This window comes from Vitis riparia, chromosome 9 (assembly GCF_004353265.1).
Source record: "Vitis riparia cultivar Riparia Gloire de Montpellier isolate 1030 chromosome 9, EGFV_Vit.rip_1.0, whole genome shotgun sequence".
NCBI classification, from domain to species: domain Eukaryota; kingdom Viridiplantae; phylum Streptophyta; class Magnoliopsida; order Vitales; family Vitaceae; genus Vitis; species Vitis riparia.
In genome coordinates, this window is record NC_048439.1 from 9235746 (window position 1) to 9240746 (window position 5001).

The following is a 5001-nucleotide window of genomic DNA, read 5'->3' on the forward strand; positions in this document are numbered from 1 at the left end:
ATACTGCACGCTTATATTAACCAGATCATTCTATTTTCTTTGTTTCTTGTTGGGGCAATAGCAAATCATTAGCTTCATTAGTAATTAGAAAGTGAAGTGTTCAAACTCCCAAGAAGAACAGTACCCAACTTTGAGGTAAGATCTCCACCAGAATTAAACACAATACCAAATGGCATGATTTTTAATCATCTCCTTCTACATATAGAACAGCGGAGCCATGTCACTCCCCTCACCCTCCATTTGCATGCATATGTCCTAACAAACATGTTTTTTTTTTTTTAAGGTATCCTAACGAACATGTATTAACTTTCATAAATATTTGCCACATGATCTATGTACACATAAAAACATAGATCATTAGCAATCATTTGGTACAGATCCTTTTTGAGAGTGGATGTCACTGTCAGGGGGAAATGGAAGTATTCCTCCAGCTGCTAATTAATGATTATGCAGCATTCATGTTTCTATAAAAGAGTGGCTATTTTCTAAGGAGTTCATCTTTTTAACCCTCTCGAGTTTGTGTGGGGATAAAGCCCCTAGGCTTTGGCAATATTGTTGGGACTTAGTGAAAAGTGAGGTGATGGGCTTTTCTGCAGAGTTCTATAAGATAGGCACTTTTGAAAGAAACTTAAATGCCACTTTTATGGCGTTAATCCCAAAAAAAGGGAGGTGCAAAGATTTAAAAGATTTCAAATCAATTAGTTTGGTAGGGGGTTATACAACTCTAGAAAAAGTTTTGGGTAATAAACTAAAAAGGTAGTGAGAAAAATAGTTTCAAATTTTCAACATGTGTTTGTAGAGGGTAGACAAATTTTAAATGTGATCCTCATAGCAAATAAAGACATTGACTCAAGGTTGAAAACCATAGAGAGTGGGGTAAAATGTAAGCTGGATATCAAAAAGGCTTATGATTATAGCAATCATGGTTTCTACAAGCGATCTTGGAAAAAACGGGATTTAATCCTTAGTGAACAAGATGGATCAAGTGGTGCATCTCCATGGCTCGCTTTTTTGCATTGATTAATGGAATCCTAATAGGATTTTTATAGAGTTCTAGTGTTTGAAACAAAGTAACCCTCTTTCCTCTTATGATTTCATTATGGCCATGGAGGCACTATTTTATATCTTGAATTAAGGCAAAGGAAAGGGGCTTTATAGCAAGGCTTTCAACTAGTGTCCCACCTATTATTTGTTTATGATACTCTTATTCTAGTACCAATAAGGAGTATATGGAGTACTTGAGCTAGGCATTCAAGTGGTTTGAGGCAAATTTTGGTTTAAAAATTAATTTGGAGAAACTTGAGTTGATGCCAATTAAGGGGTTACTAATATGGAGGACCTGGCTAGGGTTTTGGGTTGTAGAGCGGGTACTCTTCCAAAAAATTATTTGGGCCTTCCATTGGGAACTCTTTCAAATCTCCTCAAGTTTGGAATGAAGTGGAGGAAAGATTATAGAAACAACTCCCCATGCAGAAGAGATAGTACCTATTGAAAGGAAGAAGATAACTTTGATAAAAAGCATCCTATCTAGCATACCAATTCACTACACTCCTTACTTTTCATACCAATAAAGGCAATTCTAAGGCTGGGGTATATTCAAAGGGATTTCCTTTAACGGGGATGAGCACTTAAGAGAAAGCCACTTGCAGTTCGTGTATTGATCAACATTCTGCATAGAAAAGAAGGGTAAGGGCTTGAGTATTAGAAGCTTGTCCATTAAAAAGAAGATTCTTCTTAGTACATGGTGTTGGAGATTCACAATTGAAAGTGAATCCCTTTGGATGCTAGTGATTACAAGAAAGCATGGGGAGCAAAAGGGGGGATGGTACAGTAAAAAGAGTGAAGGAAGGGTATTAGGTGAGGTTATGGAAGACAATCAAAAGTGAGTGGGAGGTGTTTAACAGTAAGATTGTATTTAGGGTGAGAAATGATTGAAGGGTAAAATTTTAGAAGGATAGGTGGTGTGGTGACAAATTCTTAGGAGAGGCTTTTCCTGCATTATTTTCAATAGCCACTGCTAAAGATGCATGAGTAGCCAAGGTGTGAGAGCAGAATGTGGAGAAAGATTGTTGGAACCCCAAGTTCACAAGACATTCACAATAAGGAGTTGGGTGAGGTGGAGGCTTTTTTTTTAGAAGTACAAGCGCAAATGACATTGGGGATATAGAGAATAATATGATCTGGGAAATTCACAATCAAATATCTATATTCTTCCTTATCAAAGGGAATAACAGAGGCATAAAGGTTTGCAAAAATATAACAGGAACAGGAAACCATCAGTCACATGCATTAAAAGCTGTAAGAAAACTATTATAAATCATTATTGCTACAAAACAACACGACTGAAATCAAGAAGCCAAAACTGGATGACATGCAAGAACAAACATCTTTTGCCTGTATACTGAAAAAATATTTAGAGTTACCATGTCCGTGGTCATGTTCATGATGATGATGATGATGATGGTAATCATGGTCATGATCATGATTGTGGCCGTGAGTTGCATGATCTTCCTTTACATCTTCTGGATTGACAGCACTCTCAATCCTAGCAAGGTTCCAACAGATGTTTGCTTACAACCCCAAATCACAAAAAGATGCCGAAAAGCCAGAAAGATAGCAAAGTCTTCATGAAGCCAAACAATGAATTACTCCATCTGTCAAGAGCGTAGAACTGTTTCTTCTTTGTTGTTTCATTGTCTCTTTTTCATGGGCAGTAAATCCTAATGCAGAAGGTAAATAAAGGAGGCCATAAGTAGACACAGAAAAGATAAACAAAACGAAAACAAGCACACAAACAAACAAACACTGACACCAGCAGAGGAACTAAAATAAAACAGTAAAATGTGAGGTCAAGCTGCTTCTGCACAGAACAGGCCAGAAATAAAAACCTACAAGGGAACTCTCTGGGCTACTGATGAGGATGAGATCCATAGAAATAAGGATTTGACTGGGCTATCCTTCTGCTTTGGTACTCGGTAGACTTCTCTGTCATGTTAACTCCTCAAGGCAGTAAAACAAACATAAGAGAGAAACTCTCCAACCTTTTTTTTGGTTTTTCATTTTTTGATAGGCACTCTCCAATATTTACTCTCATTCTTTTTCAGGAACTTTCTTTGCCACCAACCAAGAACATTGTTACCAAGTCATGTTACACTCATATGGCCTGCTTCAATTGGCCATGGTAAGGATTTTACCCCAAGCTGCCTCTCACTCAAAAAAAAATTAATTTGGAAGGAACAGCTGCCAACCAATTCCTAAATAACATATTCCTGAAAAGCATATTAACAGAATCTTCTATCTGTATTGAGCTTCCAATTGATAGTATCTTTTCTGGCTCTGCCTACCAATATCTCATATAGCAGACTCATAAACTCAACTAACTACTCTAGCTACGAGTCCTTAAAGCTCCAAATGATAACAAAGGACTAGTGATCACCAGTCCAGCCCTCACCAAATAATCACACATCATGTGTCCTCATTCGGCACAATACTAAACAAGTCCTGAAAAATATACATCAAGGTAGTATCCCCACATGAAAAATTACGACAGTATCTTGCTCTTCTCCCATCAACTATTCAGGACTGATTGAAACTGATATCTATCTACCTGATCAAGAGGATAGAATATCAACTAAAACATCACTTCTATTCAAAAAGTTAGGAAACAAGATAAAATAGAATCTTATGTTCCAAGGGAACTGAATAAGGCCAGGAAACTATGATATGCAGAGAGAATTATGGACCTAATAAGAATCCAAATCAGGAGTTCTTTCAAGCATCAACAAGCTACTAAAACTCTATAGAGGACAGAAAACAAAAACCAAATAATAAACAAGGTAGATCCCTTGTTTAGCCAAAATGGGATACCACCGAAAAATATCCAAAATTGTTATGACATCCTGCCAAATTCTCGAAAGAAGCACCACCTTGGAGACACAAGTGAGCCCATTGGATATAGTTGTCCAAGAGAGACATATTTTTATTCCTTTCAAGCTCCCACCCCTGCCCAACAGCTTTTACCTTCTAGAGATTGGCATAAAACTATTATGAGGAACAGAGTAACTAGAGTCTGCATCCATCTGCCAAATACATTGTAGATGAAAACGGCGTTAACCAACCTCACTTCTCACCATAATGCACAAATGTTAGATGACAAGCATCCCCTTTACCTTGCAGAAGGTTTGGTCAGCATCAACAATAAAATCAAAGTGACAAGATGATGCAATACCTTGAACCCAAATTTCTGGATTTCACGGTAAATTAATTACTTTGGGTTATGCTAATAATGAAGAATGTGCGTACTATGTAACTACGGGGCCATAAAGAAGGGGTTATTTCTACCCTGAATTTTTCAACGTTATGACAGAAATTCTCTTAGATCAAGGCTAAGAATAAATTAAATAAAACTCAAGAGGTACTTTGGCAAATCTGTAGGAATGTATAGAAAACCTAAAATGAGCTTAAGCAAAAATAGGGTCTTTAACCTCCTTAAAGACAATTGTTCTGTGGAGAGAGAGAGAGAGAGAGAGATGGAGGGAGGGAGGGAGGGAGGGAGAGACAGACAGACAGACAGAGAGAACACTTTCATAAATCTGTTCAGAAAAAGAGAACTCAATTTCCTTGAGCATTCCCAAAGGAATTTGAGACATGGTAAGTAAACTAATTCCTTTCTTCATAATCCAGAGATCTAGAGGTCTTAGGTGGATGAAAGCAACCATAGAAAAAGGTAGGAAACTCATATGTCTAAAATGTAAGAAAATAAGTTGTATTCAGTCCCCAGACATAGGCCTCAAATCATTTATTCAGTGTTAATCCATGTTAATAAGACACCAAAATCTTTAGATATATATGTGAGATGAAAATAACTTGATTTTGGACACATGGGACAAGAAATCAGATTCTTGGAATTGCAATTTGTTTGGTGATCTAGAATTTTGTCCAGTTCGATTGAATGGGATGATGACCTGATATCAAGGAAGAATTTCAATAGATTGAACCAAT